A 22,661-nucleotide genomic window follows, 5' to 3' on the forward strand; every position below is an offset into this window, starting at 1 on the left:
GAACAATGCTGCTATAAACATGGGTGTATTAATATCTCTTCAAGACTTCCTTTCAATTATTGTAGATATATACTTAGAAGTGGAATTGCTGGGTCATATGGTAATTCTATTTTTAATTTTTTGAGGAGCCATCATACTGTTTTCCGTAGTGGCTACAATTATATTTTCATCATCAGTGTACAAGGGTTCTAATTTCTCCACATGCTTGCCAATTGCTTGTTATTTCTAGCAATAATAATCTACATAATATCAGAACAATCATTTAGAAGCAAAACATTCTGTCAAGAAGTTACTTTGCCTTGTCAGGAAATTAATAGCAGCCCTGGCTGAATAGCTCAGTTGGTTGGAGCATCATTCCAAAGCACACAGGCTGCCAGTTTGATCCCCGGTCAGGGCACACACAGGAACAGATGTTCCTGTCTCTCTCTCTCTCTCTTCTTTCCTCTCTCACTACAAAAATTCATAAATAAAAATTAAAAAAAAACTTTTTAAATGAAATTAATTACCTTGATATTTCTAAGTGACTGGCATGGCGGGTTTCATTGTCTAGAATTTATAGACGAGCAACCTTATTTAAGGTAATGCCTGCCATAAAATGTACATAGATCATTATAATTGTGACCAAGTCACTTTGAGAGAAAAGCATTGTAGAATTCTGATGGAGTTGAAGCTGTAATGCAGAAGGTACAAACTGGCAGGTCCCGGGCCAGATCGGGCCTGCACACTTATTTGATTTGGCCTGCACATGTGTTGGCCTGCAGAGTGTTTTTTTTGTGTGTTTTTTTGTTTTTTTTAATTTGAATTAGTTGACAACTTTTTACACAGAGAGATTTCGTGCAAAAATCTTTTTTTTTTTTTTTTTTGTATTTTTCTGAAGCTGGAAACTGGGAGAGACAGACAGACTCCCACATGCGCCCCACCGGGATCCACCCGGCACGCCCACCAGGGGGCGACGCTCTGCCCACCAGGGGGCGATGCTCTGCCCCTCCAGGGCGTCGCTCTGCCGCGACCAGAGCCACTCTAGCGCCTGGGGCAGAGGCCAAGGAGCCATCCCCAGTGCCCGGGCCATCTTTGCTCCAATGGAGCCTCGGCTGCGAGAAGGGAAGAGAGAGACAGAGAGGAAGGAGAGGGGGAGGGGTTGAGAAGCAGATGGGCGCTTCTCCTGTGTGCCCTGGCCGGGAATCCAACCCGGGACTTCTGCACGCCAGGCCGACGCTCTACTACTGAGCCAACCGGCCAGGGCCGTTCGTGCAAAAATCTTGATTTTTAACTTTTTTGAGAAAACTAGCTGACCTGGCAAGATGGGGCCTACATTCTCACATGGCAGCCGTTGGCTGGGGCTGAGGAGCAGCTGCCCTCTCAGCCTGAGCTGGTTACCCAGTTCTCCACGGTCCCGCCCAGACCCGGACGGGCGAGCTCGTGGACACCCAGGCAGCCGACCAGCCTGGATTTGCCGGGACTGCTTACAACCGCCTGGACCGTGGCTCTCCATGTTTGCTGCACGGTTGATGGGTTCTGATTCTTCCTGTTCTAAAATCATTCAGGATCCTTTTCTCTCTTTCTTGGTGGAGAAGGAGACAGTAAGACTCTGGCCTTAAATAAATGAAATAAAAAAAAAAGGAGTTAGACATAACAGAGATGGGAGACACTTTACAAGGAAATAATGATGCAAATGTGACTTTTTACTCAGCCATTTAGCCTTGAACTCTCTCTGTCTGATGTGAGGAAAACTGAAGAAGACAGCACCCAAGAAATGTTTCAGGTTAAGCCATATGTTTAATACAAGAGAGAAACAAGGGGCTAAAGGTTAGTCGGCCATCTCACAGTGGCAGAATTCTTCAGTTAACAGATAGAAATAGATATAGAAAATGAGGACCATATGGTTGGCTAGGTCAGAGCCAGTGTGTGTGTGTTAGCACGCACACGCAGGCATTTGCAAGGCCACCCACTGAGAAAAAAATTTAACTTATTGTGTCTCTGCATATTAACAACTCTCTTTTTTGGGTTTTTTTTTTGGGGGGGGGTTTGTTTGTATTTTTCTGAAGCTGGAAACGGGGAGGCAGTCAGACAGACTCCCGCATGCGCCCGACCGGGATCCACCCGGCATGCCCACCAGGGGGCGATGCTCTGCCCATCTGGGGCGTTGGTTCTGTTGCGACCAGAGCCACTCTAGCGCCTGAGGCAGAGGCCATGGAGCCATCCCCAGCGCCCGGGGCCATCCTTGCTCCAATGGAGCCTTGGCTGCGGGAGAAGAAAAGAGAGAGAGGAAGGAGAGGGGGAGGGGTGGAGAAGCAGATGGGCGCTTCTCCTGTGTGCCCTGGCCGGGAATCGAACCCGGGACTTCTGCACGCCAGGCCGATGCTCTACCACTGAGCCAACCGGCCAGAGCAACAACTCCCTTTTAATTACTGAGGCACTTGGAGAAGTTCTGTTTTCACTTTCAGGTGACAGCAAAAAAAAAATGTGTAAGGAAAAATGCAGATAGCGCTTCTCTGTCTCGGTGATCTGTTAATTAAGAGAAATACAGAAGTTTTCTGGAAGATGTGCCTTAATCTCCAACCCAAAACATGGTTTCAAGAAAAACAGTTCTTTAAACATCTGCTTGCAGAGTATTCACTATTATCCCACTGAGCAAAGCAAGTCATATGGCCAAGCCCAGAGTCCCTTTTCAGAGAGACTAGTGAAGCATGTAAATTTAGTGATGCATGCTTTCAAGTCCAAAAACTGTTCTGGAATGGGCAAGTAGAACCTGGGTCAGTCATCTATAGTAGTTGACTCATTCAAATTAAATTCTAATATTTTATTCTTTCTATTAAAAATCATGCTTATAAGAAAATGCAAGAAATAAATTACTAAGAATGAGAAAAATCACCCAAAGCCTATAATCTAGTAAAAGCTATCCTTAAAACTGGGTGCACGTGATTTCATAAAGCTCTCTGTATATGTTCCTCTCACTTAGAAGTGGTCTGGTCCACTTAGAAGTGTCTCTGAAGATGGCAGAGGACAGCAGCCTGGACTGAATCTGCATCATCCTCTATCACCCAGAACAGTTTTGTATACTTTGAATTCTTTGAACTGTGTGTCTGTTGGCAAGTGTGTGCGTTGACTTACCAGAATTGAAGAAGCTAAGAGAGGTTAGAGAAAAGGGGAAGAGGTAATCTATTCCCATTGAAAAATTATCAAGAAAGGAAGGGCCCTGGCTGGATAGCTTGGTTGATTAAGTGTTGTCCCGATGCACAGAGGTTGCTGGTTCAATCCCCGGTTAGGGCACATACAGGAACAGATCGATGTTTCTGTCTCTTTCTCTCTCCCTTCCTCTCTCCCTAAAATCAATAAATTAAAAAAACAAAGGAAGAGAAGGAAACAACAAAAATAGAGAGAATAAAGTGAGAAGACAGTGCTGGTTTCCTAGTGGGATACAGCTTCATTGGCAACTTATGGAACAGGATAAAATATTTGCAAGTCATACATCTGGTAAAGGATTAATATCCTAAATATATAAAGAACTCATACAACTCAATAGCAAGAAAAATAAAGACTCCAATTAAGCAATGGGCAGATGATCTGAATTGACATTTGGCCAACAGGTAGAGGAAAAAGATGGCCAACAGGTAGAGGAAAAAGTGCTCCACGTCACTAATAATTGGGAGAATGCAAATTAAACCCACAATGAGGTATCACCTCACACCAGTAAGAATGACTATCATCAAAAACAAGGGATAACAAGTGTTGGTGAGGATGTGGAGAAAAGGGAACCCTTGTGCACTGTTGGTGGAAATGCAAATTGGTGCAGCCACTATGGAAAACAGTGTGGAGGTTCATCAAAAAATTAAAAATAGAACTACCATGTGGTATAGCAATTCCACTTCTGGGTATTTATCTGAAGAAAACAAAAAGACTAACTCAGAAAGATAAATGTACCTTTATATTCATAACAGCATTATTTCCAATAGCCAAGACTGGGAAGCTATTGTAGCCATCGATGGATGAATGGATAAAGAAGTGGCAGTATGGACGCATGATGGAATACCATTCAGCCAGAAAAAGAAGGAAATCCTGTTGCTTGCAACAGCATGTACAATGTTTCAGGTCATTATGCTAAGTGAAATAAGTCAGAGCAAGAAAGACAAATACCATTTATCTCATTTATATGTGGAATCTAAAACAACAACACTGAGCTCATAGATACAGAGAACAGACTGGTGGTTGCCAGCGGGGGTGGGAGGCGAGGTGGGCGAAGGGAGTCTGAGGGTACCCAGTTCCAGTTATAAAATAAACAAGTCTGGGGATGTAATGTCCAGCATGGCGACTGTTGCTGATAATAGTGTATTGCATATGTGAAAGCTGCCAAGAGGATAGATCTTAAAAGTTCTCATCTAAAGAAAAAACTTCTGCAACTATGTGTGGTGACAAGTGTTAACTAGTCTTACTGTGGTGATCAGTTTGCCATATATATAGATATTGAATCGTTATATTGTACACCTAAATCTCATATAATGTTGTAGGCCAATTATGCCTCAATAAAATAAATGAATAAATAAGAAATTTTAGGGGAAAAAAAAGACAGCTTCCTCAAGTGGGTTATTATTAGATGTTTCAATTTTCTTTATAATCATGTTCTATAATGATAAATAAAACACTAGAAAAAAAAGTCAGCTTAGGCCTTGGCAGAAAGTTAATGGCTTTTAAAGAAATGTAGTAAAATTGCTTGCTGCTAAATTGTTGATGGTATTTAAAGAAAGCCTGCAATAAAATTCAGTAACGAGTTAGGCTTTTAACAGAAAAATGTGTGTTTTCTATAAAAAAATTAATATCTCACATATGTTTTTATAAGACATATATACATGTGTATGTTAATATGTATATGTGTATATTTATACAAATATATTGCCTCTTTTTACTATATTATCTATAAATTAATTTTACTCTGACCTTGAATTTGTGGTTTCATGATAGTGCCAGATGAATCCTTCAGACAAAAAAGGCATGATCTCATGAGTGTTATTTTAAAAGTTTACTCCATTATTCAGAAGTATTCATGTTTCTAGAAGCATTAGTTTCTGCCTCTCAAATGGTCAGCTGAGGAAAATGAGATAAGCCAACAAAGGCATGGGGAGAGGATAGTGTCTCTGGGAATCAAGTGCAGATAATCGCACCTCCGAAAGGCAGGAAGCTTGATTTTAAGACAAAGAACATCTTACAGTCCAATTCTCCAAGTATAAATTATCTGATAATATATTAAAAATTAATTTGGACTGGAGTTTGCCCATGATTCACTTGTAGATCTGAGAAAGCAAGAACATGAGTGAGCTTACTACAACTGACAGGGCAGCTTGTCTGCCTTGCTAGCTGCAGGGGAGAATAATGTACAGGAAAAGGTGACGTAATGATTGTCTCACTTTCATTATTCTCTCCCAAATGAATAACCTTCCACACCAAGGATGAGCTCACCCACTATTAATGGAATAACATCTGGTGAGCAATGGCCCCCAGCTGAACATGCTGTTGGTTTGGGACTATATTTAACCAGCAGAAACCTAATCATTGTTGCATGTATCACATATGCAGTCCAGTTACATTGTGGAAAAAAAAATGTTCGGGGGTAAGGAAATACTCCTAAAAGTATTTTAACATACAAGCTTTTTCCTTATGAAGCAAGGCATTAACCTGTTCCAAAAAAGATCCTACGCTATTATTAGAGTGGAATATCTTACACATGTGACAGATGCCTCGTCCTCTTTGGCACAGGCTCGGATGTTTCCAATAGCTATCTAAGTTTAAATTTCAAATCACGGACAGGAATCTCTCTCCTTCAATTTCCTTTCCCATTCTTAATTTCCAGGCAGGCCTGCCACACTGACAATGGTGAATTTTGCAGTGCAATCTATCTAATAGATTTACTGTAAATGATGAATCACCCTAGCATTTAAATCTAATAAGTAATGCGATAAGTCAATTTTGTTTTTTGAAAATGCAACATAGCTAAGGCCATCAGTTAAATGTGCTAAAACAGAGAACTGTCGATGTTCAGAACAGTTCGGAACACATGGCAGTCGGTCCTAATGGTCATGAAGCTGGAACTCTTTGGAATCTGCTGTGTGCCGAAGTTCTTAGGGAGATTGCTCACTCACAATCATGACATTTGGAAAAGAATTTCATTCTGTCCGGATTCAGGAAACTTCCCCAAATTTAGGTGTCTCATTGTTGTCCTAGTAAAATGTAGTAACACTTTATTGTAAAGAGGCTAACCAGCTATTGTTATTTTTATTGAAAATATTGATTACAAGAATAATGGCTATTTTCTGATATGGGAAATTCAAGAGGGGCACAAAGAAAACACAATTTATTCTGATTTCACCCACCCAGAGCTTGTTGTGTGTGTTAGACTTTTTAAATTTAAATACATATACAGGTAATTATTTTCTCATCTTATTAACAACTATTCTTTTACAATTTCCTTCTAAGTGGCCATGCCATATTACATCGTATGGCTATACCATAATTTATCAAATCAGTTTCTTATTAGACACTTAGTATACTACCATACTTATTTCTTGTTATTATAAACAAAATTGCGGTAAAGTTCAGTACAGTGAAACTTTTACCCACATAAGTGATTATTTCCTTGGGTTATACTTTCAGAAATAAAGTTCATTTTTATGACTGTATGTTTTTAAGAGTCTTGACATTGGCTGAGGATGTCTTTATGAGGGAATAAGAGATTTCTCTCCTTCTCTGATTCTAAGATATCCCTGAGCTTAGAGATGCTGCTCCAGCCCCTCTGCCTGAGTCTACCTCTGGTTCCTCATATATAAGTATAAAATAAGAGGGTTGGAGCAATGAGATAACAGTGGTGCTTATTCTGCTAAATCACTTTAGTATGTTACCTCCTGTAGTCTGTACAATAATCTGTGAAATAAGGTAAGTATCTTGGGGAAGTCCAGAGAGGAGCCATAACTCGAACCAGATTTGCTATCTCAAAGTCTATGTCCTAAACCACTAGGCTACCCAGTTTCCTCCAGGGCTATCATTCACTTGTTCATTTATCAATTCGATACACTGTGTGAGAGTCACACAGAAGATACAGTGGTGAACTGAATAAATTCCTTGACCTGAGGGATTGTAGAGGGATGGCAGAAATAAGTTGCAATGTACAGTCTTGTGTTACTGCACGGCAGGAGTACCTTCTGAGAAATGCGTTGTTAGGTGGTTTCATTATTGTGCGAACATCACAGAGGGCACCGATAGCTACATGGTGCTACACAACTAAGCTATCTGGTCTAGCCCAAGTGGTTTTCAACTGCTGGTCCACCAGAAATTTCATGGGGATCCGCGAAAGAGTTAACCACCGTGATGTAATATGAAGATTATAGAGTTGTAGACCAGTCTGCAGACTGACAGTTGAAAAACACTAGCCTATCGCTCCTAGGCTCTAAGCCTGTACAGCATGTTACTGTACAAAAACAATACAAGATTAAATTGAGAATGAGAAAGTTATGCAATCAAGAGACACAGTAAACATGGGCTGCTGCCGGTATAACAGAGCATACTGTTTTATAGCAAACTGTATTTTTAAATTTTTATTCTTTTTATTTTTTAGTGAGGGAAGGGAAGATAGACAGACTCCAATATGCTCCCCAACCAGGATCCACTTGGCAACTCCTGTCTGGGGTGGATACTCAAATCAACCAAACCATCCTCAGCACCTGAGGCTGATGCTCTGACCAACTGAGCTACCCTCAGAGCCTGGGGCGGATGCTGGAACAAATGGCTGCGAGAAGAGAAGAGGGAGAGAAGGGGCAGAGGGAGTGGAGGAGAAGCAGATGGTTGCTTCTCATGTGTGCCCTGACAGGGAGGGAACCCTGTATGTCTGAACACTGGGTGACACTCTATTCACTGAGCCAACTGGCCTGGACCAGCAAACTGTATTTTATAAGTAGAAACTGTATACTCTAAAATAATAATGAGTATAGTAAATGTGTAAATCAGTAAGATAGTCATTTATATTATTATCAAGTATCATGGATAACATATGATTATACGTATATGATTGTGTGCTATACTTTTACACCACTGGAGGTGCAATAGGTTTGGTTGCACCACAAACATGTAATGCGTTGGGCTATGACATCATGACTTGACCACTGTTACAACATGAGGCCTCAGGAACCACCCTGGTCTGTGAGGTCTGTCCGTAATGGAAATGTCCTTATGCAGTGCATGACAGTAACATCAGGTAGCAAGTTTTATGAAGAAAGACAAAGCAGGAGAGAAGGTTAAAGGATGCTGAGGATGCTGCCATAGGTTGGTGGCCTGGGAAAACCTTTCTGAGTGGGTGAAGTGGGGATACGGAGGACCAACTCTCCAGTTAGAGAAGCCGCAGTGCAAAGGCTGTAGGACCAGAACGCGTCTCTTCTGGAGAACTGCACAGAGGTGGCTGGGGCTGGAGTGCAGTGATATACGGGAGACACAGTTTATTGAGTCTTTGAGACCTCCAAGCCAGTTGTGGGGGTGGGAGGAGTTGAATTCCTCAAGACGGGTGGAATTGTTTTTGCTGCAGTTCCGAGGAGGAAAGATGGCTAACTACAGCCACCTGGGTTCTCCTAGTCTTCATTTGACTCTAAGTAGCTGGGAACTTAAGCCACAACATTAAAACCCCAGCCCTCCATGCACATGAATAGCCCATTTCAACTATTTCTGGATGCAAAGACTGGGATCCACGGCTCATTCCACCATATGCGTTCCTGACCCGTACTCTCCAGAGGAGGTGCTATGCCTGCCTCCTAGCCACAGCTCATACCAAAATAGATAAACAGTTTCTCTGGCTGAGATGATCTTGTGGAATTGGGAAAGCAGCCATTTTAAAGTTCAAAACGATGCGGTTATTAATCACGTTAGAGGACAAACACATCTATCAGGAGACCAGCTGTTTCCTGCTGTCATTTAAATTCTTCAATCCCACATGTTCTGCAGCAGGAAGGAATCTTAACTTCCTTTCCCTTCTGATGAATGTGTCTTTTAAAATTTAATTTGAGGTTAAATTAATTCATTATACATTATTAAAAACCTAAATGTTCTAAGAGAGCAATTTCCAAGGGTGCCATAACAACACCATTGCTTGGTGGGACTTACCTACAGCCAATGAAGTGAATTCCTGAACAGTGTTCTCCAGCCTTAAGAGACGTGAAGTTGAGAGCTTTTATTGTTCCACTGTAAGACCCCATGAAATTTAGTGCAAGAGAAAGCTAGACTGCTATAGAATCTCCCAGTTTCAGGATCTAATGTATTCTTTGCCTACCAGGGGGAGAACTCTTGACTGCTAGAAGCAGAATGTGGTTCAAGGATATACTCCAGAGACTACTTGGGTGGAAGATGCATCCTGAGGTCAGGGGTTGCTAGAGACAGAGTCACAGCTAAACTGCTCTACAATGAACATCTGGAGGTGGGCAAAACAGTAGACCTGGAGTGTGGGAGAGCAACTGGTGGTGTATCTTAAAATCTTTTATGATGTTCAATATGCAGTGTTCAGTTTTGTGAATTTACATCTCTCTGATGTAAACCCTGCTTTCACTGTCCCAAATCTTTAGTAAGTTTTACGATACACATAAATGCCTTGGGTGAATACAGGGCATGTGTGAGCTCGTGTCCTACGGGAATCAAGGGGCTGAGTTCCATGTTTGGGTGAATGTGGTGCAGAATAGGGACAGTGTGTGCCACATGGCAAGATCATTTGTCAGTTAAACTAATCAGCAGAAGCAGCATTCAGATCAGAAATACCAATGAGAATGAAAGTCCCCTGGGAATTCCCAGAAATGAGGAGACTTTCACTGGAGAAATGTGGAATGATAGTCTGAAGCATTTTAAAAGGTGAAGAGGAGGGGGATTCACTTAACATCTGGGCTATGTGTTAATAACACATATTACCTTTGATATGTTTAGTTGTAATTAAAGTATAAAATGTAGATACTGTAGTTGCTTACCCCTTTGTAATGAGTAAGGCCTTGGGTTGAATGTCTGCAAATTACCCAGCTTTCTCTGGTCTAGATATTGGTAAAGACTTCACTGAAATTCTTTCTTTCTTTCTTTCTTTCTTTCTTTCTTTCTTTCTTTCTTTCTTTCTTTCTTTCTTTCTTTCTTTCTTTCTTTCTCTTTCTTTCTTTCTTTCTTTCTTTCTTTCTTTCTTTCTTTCTTTCTTTCTTTCTTTCTTTCTTTCTTTCTTTCATCAGTACAAAGGTCTTTTAATTGTTATGCTTGTCATTCCACAAATTCACAGGGCAGAGGTCCCAGCGGCTCAGGCTCCTTCCCATTGGTTCTCACAGAGTGCTGCTCTCCCATTGGTTCTCACAGAGTGCTGCTCTGGGCAGAGCAGGCTGGCACTTCAGTTGAGTCCAGGTACCTTTCTCTTTGGTTTCCTTCCTTTCCTAATCATTTTCCTTCACACATTTCAGGAAGCTATCTTGGCTCTTAGAGGACTTAATATGCTCAATACATACATTAATTCTCTTGATAAGAACATTGCCCTTAACTTGTTAGTTTATGACAATGGCCATTGCGTGCTGGTGACATTAGAGACACTTCCAGTTCTGCCATGGTAACATCTGTGGGACATTCTTTTTTGAACAGTACCCATTCTCTTGATACCTCCAATACCGCCTTTCTTGTAGACTTGTCTGTATGTAGCCAAAGGAACCGCTTCCTGTTTTCTACAAGGCATAGAGAACAGAGAGTGGTGTCTCTCTTTTTCCCCTTTGTGTTTGTCACTTTGGAGAATTACAAGAAGATGGAGGTCCCAGCTCCCCAAAAACTTTCCAATATTTCTGATGATGTTGATGTTGCCAACCCAGATGTTGACATCCCTGAAGAAGTTCTTTATAGGGCTGGATCAGAAGCTCTGTGAATTGACACACAGATCTGATAGAAGTTAAATGCTGTTGTGATATTCAGTGCAGTGTTTCCTTGAGTCTACCCAGGTCTTCGTAGGAAATAGGTTTGGGTGCAGTGGCAATGGCATTTTTCATGACCTGGTTAGTCCTTTTAGATCAGTGGAAGCCCAGCTTACAAAACTTCTCATCAATCATGCAACTCTAAAAGCTTTTTATGCTTTGTATAAGGCTGGAAGAAGAGAAAAGCCTTTAGCAAACTTTATCACCTTGATAAAACTGATTCGAAGTACACTTCTTGGAATGCCTCATCATCACTTTGCTTCATTGACCATAAGTTACCCAATATTTACTAGACATCACATACATAGATCTACTGCAGTTATGGTCTGAAGACAATCCAGAGGCATATGCAATTGGTTCAATACTTAGGAGAGGCTAGGCCCAGTGGGACTGGCCTGGGCCTCCCGTGAAGCTCTATTTAACAACTGGCTGATTAGGATATATTGGATCTTTGATATCATACTAGCATGTTAGAAAATTCTTTTCTGAAGGGTCACATTTGACTATATGTGGAATAATGCTATAAGCCAGAAAAGGACTTTCCAATTACATACGTAGGATTTGCTTATGTTTACCGGAAGGGTTACTTTCCCTATCTTCACCCCCATCTTCAGGGCAGATGATTTGATCCGGACAAGGTACAATCTCAGGAACATTTTGTTTGCAAGAAGAACAACACCATTCAATTCAGTGTAAGTAAAAGTTGAGCTAAATGGAAAGTACTGGAAGAACTTAGAGACTCAAGCAAGGTTCTCAGGCACTATAGCAGTTTCGAAGTCCTCAATGACTAAAACCAAGCACTCAAACACTAAATAGCATTCTCTTCTGAATCTCACTTCTGCTTTCCAATGCATACTGGTTTTATTCCATTTTACTGTGGAAGAGAGGCTCTTTATTTATGGTGGAAAACAAGAGTTTTACTATTCCTGGGCTTTCATCATCTATGGAGGAAAAGAGCTTCTCTTATCCAATGTTAGGTTATAAAATCCTGGAGCAGGACTCTGATTGGCAGGCTTGAACCATGTTTCTAACCCTTGAATGAATTCCTATAGCTGAGAATAAAAAGTACCATGATCAGCTCAGGCTGGTCACATGTTCATTCCTGAGATTAAGGGACAGATTCTGTACCCTAAGGCCATATGGGGTCATTGTGCACCAGGCAGCCAAATCAGTTTGTGTTGTTGTGATTTTTCCTCTATCTCCCTAACCCTAACAGGGACCACTAGGTGGAAAAGGCCTGGCCCTGAATTCAACTTGGCCCAAAGAAAGAAGTTGAAAGTTTCTTCCACATTTTATGTAACTAATGTGGCCATCGGAGTAGGTGGCTCTGTTGCTTGGTGGGTAAGGCTTTATTTCTGACCCACAGGTAAGCCTCTGGGAATTGCCTGAAAGTAGGGAAACCCCCCCCAAAACTTCTTGGTACAACTTTATGAAATGCTATTTTGTGTGTGTGTGGGTGGGTGGGGGGTGCTGGGAAATATAGGCAGATAACTTCATATTTAGAAAGTTTATCTTCTTTAATATAGATTTAAAGAGTATTATCTTTGAAAAATATTGACTCTACTAGGAAAGATATGTGGGCTGTGTTTAGTCCAATGGCTATCCACCAGGAAGACTGCAAGAATGATGAGGGTGCATAGTGTCACATTGCATTGGCAGGGAAACCTCAAAAGAGAATTGCAGTGCAAAGCTTACTGTAGCTGTCTCTGAGTCACCCCATTAAATCAGTGCCCTCCTGCTATGGCTGCTGTGTCCTTTAGTTACACAAGTGGAGGCAGGCCCTGGGGCAAGGGTGGAGTTCGTGCAGTAGCAATAAGGATTTGCATTTGGAGGACTGAAGAACTAAGCCATTCTAGAAGGGGCAAGAGAAACTAGACTTTAAGCAAGAGAGCAAAGTTAGAAACTAAGATATTTCCACAAAAGCACACCTGTAAAGGACTTATCATTTTACCCCTTGGCTGTGAGAATTGTCCTATTTGTCATTTAATTTTAGGTTTTCTCCTATATTATAAATCTACTTGGTTTTCACCAACCTTTTAATTAAGTCTGTTAGATTTGCACAAGCTCTGTATTGGTGTGGTGGGAAATTAAAGAGTAGAGCACCAAAAGGAGGTGTGATCTTATCTCTTTCCATGGAGACCTTCATCATATCAGAGAAGAGGAATCCCAGATCACCCAGGTGGGGGGAACAGGATGGAGAATCAGAGCAGAGGGTCATGGGGGAAGCAAGTGACTCACAGAAGCAGCTGCAAAAAGGGTGACTCAGGAGCAAATGGGAGGCAAACATCCTTTTTCTGAGACATCCTAAAGGAAGGTGACCCTCAGGGGTTGAGAAATGGGAATGGTTGGGGGTGGGGAGAAGGGGCCGGGGAGGTGAATATTAACTTATTCTCTGCTGTTAGACTCCTTTTCCTCCTTTTTTCTCCCTTCTCTGCCTCAACATTTATTAAATAAATTTCTCCTTCCAAGATAGCCTAAATGTACGTTGCTTATACAAGAATTATACAGCTCATTTCATTCTGCCATGTATTTTTATTAGTTAGGTATGTGTTTGTTAGCCCCATTAATTGCAAAGTCAGTGACTATGTCCTGCTCCAGTGGGAAGAACACTGGAGATAGTGCTTGGCATACTGTAGGTGCTTAATAAATGCTTTTAAATTGATTTGAAAATGATTACTTAGTTGATTTCCTTTTTACAAGAGCCAACTAAGTTTCAGTCTAATCCTGTCTGCACCCTTAAATTGCCATATTGTCTAGAATATTTTAATAACTTCTATAATTTTGAAATAATACTAAATCAAATTAGTTTCTTGCTAAGCTTCTCAAGGAAGCAAAACTACAAATCCTTCAGGTGTCATAACATCAAAGGTACATATTGTTTTTCTGTAAAGGGAAATAACACAATGGGGCATTTGCTCTTTAGGAAAATTCCTGATGCTTTTAGGATGATTTCAACTTCCACTTAGGAAGTTAGGCTGTTTTAGGAAGACAGTTATTGTTGGGTGAAAGAGTCTGGTTTTCTCATGTTCCAATCAGAAGAGTCAGCTATTGAGAAATTGATACTTTAAATAATTTTCTGTTTGACTAACAATCCTCAACATCAACCTTTTCTTTGTGAGTTTATTTTATTTTTTCCCAGCTTTGTTGAGATATAATCAACATACAACATTGTGTAAGTTTAAGGTATAATGTGATTTGACGTATGTATATATTGTGAAATGTTTACCACCATAGGGTTAGTTAACACATCCATCACCTCATAGAGTTGCAATTTGTGTATGTGTTGACAACTTTTTTTTTAAAGACTTTATTTATTCATTTTAGACAGGAGAGAGAGAGAGAGAGAATGAGAGAGAGAGAGAGAGAGAATGAGAGAGAGAGAGAGAGAGAGAGAGAGAGAGAGAGAGAAAGAGAAGGGAGGAGCCGGAAGCATCAACTCCCATATGTGCCTTGACCAGACAAGCCCAGGGTTTTGAACCGGCGACCTCAGCATTCCAGGTCGACGCTTTATCCACTGCGCCACCACAGGTCAGGCCTGTGTTGACAACTTTTGAATATACAAAGCAGTACTCTTAACAATAGTAACCCTGCTGTACATTTCTATCCCCAGAATTTATTCATCTTATAACTGGAAGTTTGTATCCTTTGATCACCTTCATCCCCCTACCCCCTGCCCCCAGTCCAACCTACTGTCTTTTTTTGAGTTTGTTTTTTTAAGATTCCACATATAATTGAGATCATACAGTCTGTCTGACTTATTTTACATAGCATAGTGCCCTCAAGGTTCATTCATGTTGTCACAATGTCAAGATTTCATTCTATTTTATGGCTGAGTAATATTTATATACCACATTTCCTTGACACATTCATCCATTGACGGACACTTAGGTTGTTTCCATGCATTGCCTATTATAAACAACGCTGCCATGAACATGGCGTGCAGATACTCTTCAGTAGAGTGATTTCATTTCTTTCCGATATATACCCAGAAGCAGAATCGTTGAATCACATTAGTTCTAATTTAAATTTTTTGAGGAACTGCCATACTGTTTTCGAAGTGGTTGTACCAATTTTCAAACCCACCAACAATGTACGGGGGTTTCCTTTTCACTACATATTTACCAGCCCTTGTTATCTTTTGTCTTTTTGATAATAGAATTCTAACAGATGTGACAGGATTTCTCATTGTGGTTTTAATTTGCATTTTCCTAATTATTAGTGATGTTGAGTACCTTTTCATGCATGAGTTGGCTATTTGAATATCTACTTCGAAAGATGTCTATTAAGATCCTTTGCCCATGTTTTTTTTTTTTTTTAATTATTCCATTGATTTGTTAGAGAGAGAGAGGGAGGAAGAGAGAAAGAAGGAAGAAGAGAAAAAGAGAAAGAAGCATCAACTCATTCCACTTAGTTGTTTCATTTACATGTGCACTCATTTGTTGCTTCTTGCATATAGCCTGACAGGGGATCAAACCTGTGACCTCAGCATGTCAAGATGATGCTCTATCATTTGAGCAACCTGGCCAGGGCCTCTTTGCCCATTTTAAAAAATTGGATTATTGGGGGGGGGGGGGGTTGTTTGTTTGTTTTTTTGCTATTGGGTTGTGGAAGTTTTTAATATATTTTAGATATTAATCCTGTATGAGATATGTGGTTTGCAAGTATTTTTTCTTATTCTGTAAGTTGCCTTTTCATTTTGTTGATTGTTACTTTTGCATGCAGTAGCTCTCTTAATTAGATATAGTCCCTCTTTGTATTTCTTTGTTACTATTTTCTTTTTGCTTTTGTTGCTTTTACTTTTGATGTCACATCCAAAAAAATCATTGCCAAAAGCCATGCCAAAGAACATTTCCTCTGTGTTTTCTTTTAGGAGTATTGCGGTTTCTAATCTTACATTTCAATCTTTATTCAATTTTGAATTAATTTTTGTGAGGGGTGTAAGATGGAGGTCCAGTTTCAAATATTTTCAAATACTGCCTCATTTGATCCGCACAACCCCAGGTCCGAGCCCCGCACACTTGTGGTAGGTATCAAACATGTATCTCTTGCGTTGCACCTCCTGTGTTTCAGCATAATTGTATTCTGAGATTTTTTTTTTTATCTTAAAATATTTTAATGTTGTTATACAACAGTTCCAACCTAAAAATTTCTGTATTTGGTTATCTCTGGAAGCTCCATTTGGCTCTAAAACATCACCTTTTTATTTCCTAGAAAAAAGAAATATTGCCATACTGTATATTAATGGTACAAGGTTAAATGGACTACTCACTGAATTTGAACTGTGAGATGAAAATAATTGAGAACTATGGACTCATGCTTTATGCCTTTTAGCTCTACATATTTTTATTTCATTATTCATTCCCATCAGTAGCTAGTTTCTAATTGAATTTGATTTGCATAGTTTAAAAAATTCAATAAATTATTATATGATAAAGTTGACTAGGATTAGAATTCAGTTACTTTATTAAATATGAATATGAAATTTGAATGTGGCTCTTTAGCATCAATATTAGAGAATCTTTTTTAAAGAGAGAAAGAGGAAGAGGAAAGAGAGAGAAGGGGGAGGAGTAGGAAGCATCAACTCCTATATGTGCCTTGACTAGGCAAGCCCAGGGTTTCAAACGGCAACCTCAGAATATTAGAGAATTAACTATTTTTATCATGTTTCTTTATTTTAAACTTATAATAATACCTCCTTAAATCCACACACATTAGTCAAGCCATAAATTATAGCGCTGTCTTTGGGTGCAAACTCAGATAACCCGTCAAGTGCTGTCAATTTTATTCCTAATTGTGTCTCTCTATTCCTTTCTCTGGACTCCTCCCTCTCTCAGAGTACCGCAGTGGACCCTGACTACTTTCTCTCTGTCTCATCCTGCTCTGTTCTAATCCATTATGTATACTATTGCCAGAGAGATATTTTTGAAAACACAATCCTGATCGTGTAACTGTCTGACTCACCACTGTCCTGTGGCTCCACTGTGGCTTCAGGATATGGACCTTATTTTATTTCACTTATTTATTTATTTTGATGTTTTCTACCTCATCTCCCATCATACCAAATTCTGTGCAGGTCTGCAAATATGTCATGTGCCCGCTTACTTCCGGGCTTTTGCCTACGCTGTCCCCTCTCAGCTGGCTACCTCTAGTGTACCCTCAGGTCTAACTTTTGACACCAGTGCAATTGGAAACTTCACCCTGACTGCCCCCCAAAAGGAGGTCTTGGCCCTGCTGTGTGCTTTCTTAATAGTCTGTTCTTAAACCTGTCTCAGCATTTATCTGAGTGCCTTGCAATTAACAGTTGATTTGGTTTTTTATTTTTTAATTTTATACTTTTTATTGGTTGATGTTTTAGAGAGAAGAAGGGAGGGAGGAAGAGAGAGAGAGAGAGATGTTGATTTGTTGTTCCACTTACTTATGCATTCATTGGTTGATTCTTGTAAGTGCCCTGACCGGGGACCGAACCTGCATCCTTGGTATATCAGGACTATGCTCCAACCAGCTGAGCTATCCAGCCAGGGAGCAGTTGATTTGTTTATCTCTGTAACTGTACTGTAGACTCCTTCAAAGTAGGGGTTATGTCTTATCTGTCTAATCTCCAGTGCCTGGAATTAGTCTGACACTATGTAGGCACTCAACAAATATTTCTTGAGAAAGAATGGAAGGATGAAAAGTCCTCAACTTTGCCCTCATCTTTCTTAAGAAGAAGTGATAGGAATATTTATTTACTCTGATGTCAGCCTTTACTGAGCCCACTGAGCAGTAAAGTGAACAATTCAGGGATCTCTGACTAACAGAGATGATGGAAGTAATTGCTTGTCCCACTGCAAACCCATAAATAAGATAAATGAATCATGGTTATGTTCCTGGTATGGATGCCACGAAAATGGGCTTAGGACTCCTGGAAACTCTCTCAAAATTAAGACAAATTTCACGGTTGGCTGCTTGAGGTATTTTCCAGCACACGTATTTCCAAGCACCACACCTGGCAGACAGATAGTACCATAACATTGAACTTGATTGTGTTGGACCAGTAAACGGTGCTTCTGGTAACTTCAGCACAAAAGCTGCATTTATGTTCTCATTCACTGAGGTCTGTACTGGTGACTAATGAAGACATATCTGAGACGGGTGTGAGTCCAGGGCAGGGTTAGGGCCTAAATTTGGCTGCTGAATACATGTCCATTGACCTTTTCAGTATCTGGCAAACTCTATTTTGAAAACAGGTTTGATCTTTAACTTAGCACTTGAAAAATCGCAGCCAAGTACAGCTTCCCACCCATTGCCCCACTCCCAAATAAGGCAACAATGAAAAAAAAATTACAAAGTGTCTTCTGAATAGGCAGGTGTCACATTATATAATTTTTTAATTACCAGAGCCTTCATTTTATTTTTTTATATTTTTTATTTTTTTAGATTTTATTTACCCATTTTTAGAGAAAGAGAGAGAGAGAGAGAGAGAGAAGGGAGGTGGGGGGACGAACAGAAAGCATCAACTCCCATATGTACCTTGACCAGGCAAGCCCAGGGTTTCGAACAGGCAACCTCAGCGTTCTAGGTCAACGCTTTATCCCCTGCGCCACCACAGGTCAGTCACCAGAGCCTTCACTTTAAAGTTACTGTTTCAGTTAAGAATAGAGTTCTTCTCTGATTACAAACAAACAAACAAAAAACAACAACTGAATGAATAGAGGCTTACACAAAGCAGGGCCTTTATTTTTCTCAGGTAATAAGTTCAGAGGTAGAAAATCCAGAGCTGGGAAAGCAGCTGCAGAATGCTGTCGAGACTGTTGTGGGTTGAATTGTGTCCCTCCAAAAGATGTTAAAGGCTTAACGCGCAGTACCTCTGAACGTGACCTTATTTGGAGATAGGGTCTTACAGATGTAGTCAACTGAAGGTGATGAGGTCATTGGGATGGGCTGTGGTCCAATATGATTGGTGTCTTAATAAAAGGAGGAAAATTTAGATGGAGACATGCAAGAAGATGACAGAGATTAGAGTGATGCTGCCACAAGCTAAGGGACACCCGGACTACCAGAAGCTGGAGGAAGCAGGAAGGATCCTTCCCTAGAGGCTCCCACAGAGGATGGCCCTGTGGACTCCTTTAGACTTCTAGCCTCTAGAACAGTGAGAAGATATGTTCCTGTTGATTTAAGCCCCTCGGTTTGTGGTTCTTTGTTGTCAAGGCCCTAGGAAACTCATACACTGTTCTACTCAGCTGTGCTTGTGGCCTTGCATGCACATGACGGCTACGCCGCCTCTAGGATGGTGTCCAAGTTCCGGGAAGATAGCAGAGAAAGGCCAAGGAGTAGAGGACGCCTGCCAGGGAGGCTACCAGCCTTGAGAGAGCTTTACTGGAAGCCTCCCTCAGCAGCTTCTGGTACCATCTCAGCAGCACCCCGCTGGCGAGGGCATCAAAAAATGCAGTGTTTTAGCCGAACCCAGTGTTGGTGTATAGAAATCAGAGCTCTCTATGTAAGAGAGAAGGGATAGTGGGTACTGAATGCCATGATCCCATTGCTGAGTGCGAGGGTTATTAATAATTTTAGGGGAGGATCCTAAATTAATGCAACTGTATATGCTTCTCTCTAAAACATTAAAAATTATAAAATTATAGAAAGCTAAAAGTATACTTAAGGCTGTCCAACCGAACCCTCTATTTTTGTCCATGAGAAAGGAGTAAGTCTCAGGGATGTGTAAGCAGCACAGCCAGAGTTGATAAAGGTAGTAGCAGAGCCCTTGAATCTTACATAAAAACTTTTGCCATTATACTTGCTTGAAGGACTAACACAGATGTGCAGTTCAACTTTAGAAGGTAAGACTCTAAGAGTTTTTTTACCACGCTAAATGCTGATACTCTACTAGACACACAAAAAACACTGACCCAGATAACTAAGAGTGGCATCTAGTCTCTTTGCTTTTTTATGCTTTATTTCCAGGATTGAAGCAGAAAAGGGAACTTTCAGCATTAAAACATAGGGGCAGCAACTTAGAGGATGACCAGTATTGGGGTAAAACAAACAAAAAACAACAACAAAAAAACCTTATAGTTTTCATGTGGATCAGTCTATTCAACTTTGTTTATCCATAATTACATTCCTAGACCGAGAAATTAAAAATGTAAAAGTTCAGCTGAATTTAGACACTCCCCTCCAAAAAAAAAAAAAAAAGGGCGAGGAAAGTAATTTCCTCACACCTTTCCAAAAAATCCTATTTGGTAAAGTGGCGAAGTTTGGAGAGTGTCATGAAGACCTTTTAGTTAATGTATATCTTGAAATTGGTCTTTTGAGTATGAGAGGTTTAGAAGACTTTGTGATTAATGTATAAAAAGTACACAGCAAAGTTAATGGAGCAATCTGAATGGCATGAGTTTTATATAAAATACAACATATTTATCATTCAGATAAGATATGATGTGTGCATTGCATTAATAAATACTTTCCCTAATACGCACAGTGGTCATATAATGAAATCTAATCTACTCACCAAGAGTACCAGGATATCAACCTATCATCAGTTAGATTAGGAAAACAGGTCACCATCCTAAATCATGTTAATAGTAGTTTTTGGTTCCTTGCAATGTAAGCACTGTTTTTAACTGATCCGGTGAAACTTGCATGGAAAAACTTGCTTCAGAATGATATGTGCTCTAATGCTTAGGGGTACTATCCTCTGAGTCATTCTAATTTTGGCTGCGATTCTGCTGAATTAAGCATTGCCTCAGAATGAGGAGTCATGAGACAACCTGAGGCCAGCAGCAGAGTAGAATAAGGAGACTCAAGGAGAAAATAATCAGCAGTGTATCCTGGGTCATAACTTCTGTTCAAGATGCTCCTTCCACACATCTGCCTGGGTAGTTGACATTTTTTATTGTATTTATTAAGAGAGAATACATTTCAAAATTTTGATACTCAAAAGATGCAGAAGAGGAGGTTGGGAAGAATCTCTCTTATTTCTGCTCACAGCTACCCCTTTCTTAAGGCAAATAGTGCTTATCAAGTTTTAAGGCATTGCCATTATATTGTATTGATATAATTGTGTGTTTATTTGCTTATTTACTCTTTCTTATAAACTTTCTAACATACATAAAAGTAAATAGAATAGTAAAATGAAAACATCATTTATGGTCATATCTTTCATTCCTCCTGGATTATGTTGAAGCAATTTCTGGACATCAGATTTTAGCTATAAATATTTTATTATGTATCAATCAAAAATTTAAAAAATCATTTTTAAAAAGCTAACTATACTACCAATATCATATGCCACCAAATCAATATTATAAAATCATTAAATGAATCAATTAATGTTTACATTTCTCTGTCTCAAAATTTAGTTTTCTTTTTCACAGTTGGATCCAGACAGGGTCTATATACATTGCGTTTGATTGATATATCTTGTAAGTGTCTTTTAATCTATAACTTCGCTTTCCCTGTCCTTTTTTGTTGTTGTTTGGTTTTTGCCTTGCAATTTATTTATTGAAGAACCTGAATTTTTTATGCTTTGGGATTTCTCACATTTTGCATTTAGCAGATTATACTTTTCTAGGGAATTTTAAAAACTCCAAATATAAGGCAATTGATTACCTGGTTTCTTTCAATTATGGATTTAACTATTCAAAACTTTTAAACTCACCTAGATAAAAATAATTCATTGGTACAATAAAAGGCAGAGAGAATTTGCCATTTGACACAAGCAAAAAGTTTGTAGTTTATCATCTCTTCTTTCCTTGCTTCCTTCCTTCCTTTTGCATCCTACGTCAATTTATCCCAAATTCCACTGACTTTCCTTTCAAGATATATCTGGGATCCAAGTACTGCTCGCCACCTCCACCTCCACCACCCTGGTCCCAGCTACCGACATCTCTCACCTGGTCTATTGCAGCAGCTTCCCAGTGCTTCTCTCTGCTTTTCTCTTTGTACACATTACCTTTCGAACCAGAATGATCCTAATAAAACCCCAAATCAGATCAGGTCATCCTCTTTTCAGAACCCTGATGACTTCCTCCTTTACTTGGAGAAAAGCTAAAATCCTTCCAATGGCCTACAAGTTCCTTTATAAACTACTCCCTACTTCTCTTTGACTTTATCCACCAACCACTGTCATCCTCTCACCACACTAACCTACCTCTTTGTTTCCTTAAACACACCAGCCATACTCCTATTTCACTAGCTACTTCCTCTGTCCCCACACTCCTTTACCAGCTAGCCACATGGCCTGCTCCCTCGTGGCTTCCAGGTAAGGCCTGCCTGACCACCCTGTTTAAAATATCACCGCTCCCCAAGTCCTGAATTCCCCATCCTTATTGTCCTGTCCTGTTTTTCTTCATAACACTCCACACCTACTAAAGTATTGTGTGACTTATTTAGTTTGTATAAACTATTTTCGTCTTCCTCCATTAGAATGTAATCTCCGTGAGTGCAGAGTTTGGTCATTTTGTTCACTGCTTTATCCAAAACAGTGCCCAAGACACATTGGTTAAATAGATAAGTTTCAGACATTTAATGAAATATTTCTACTTTCTTTTGCATAAAACATTTTTTCCAGATTTATTTGCCTGGAACCTGTACAGAGTAAAGCTTACAGTGCCTGAGAGCTAGCTAGCCCTTATGATCACTCTGTTTGCACTTATTCCTTAGGTAGAACTAAAATCGCTTTATTTACTGTGCAAAGTGGATAGTTGCTCTAGAATATGACCACTAGGGACCTGTTATGGG

General features: G+C 40.0%; 1 pseudogene; it reads right to left on the reverse strand.

The window, feature by feature from the left end:
* Positions 1-10,254: 10,254 nt before the first annotated feature.
* On the reverse strand, positions 10,255-18,854 carry LOC136388211 (large ribosomal subunit protein eL21-like; annotated as a pseudogene).
* Positions 18,855-22,661: the final 3,807 nt, after the last annotated feature.

Source organism: Saccopteryx leptura, chromosome 1 (assembly GCF_036850995.1).
Source record: "Saccopteryx leptura isolate mSacLep1 chromosome 1, mSacLep1_pri_phased_curated, whole genome shotgun sequence".
Lineage (NCBI taxonomy): Eukaryota > Metazoa > Chordata > Mammalia > Chiroptera > Emballonuridae > Saccopteryx > Saccopteryx leptura.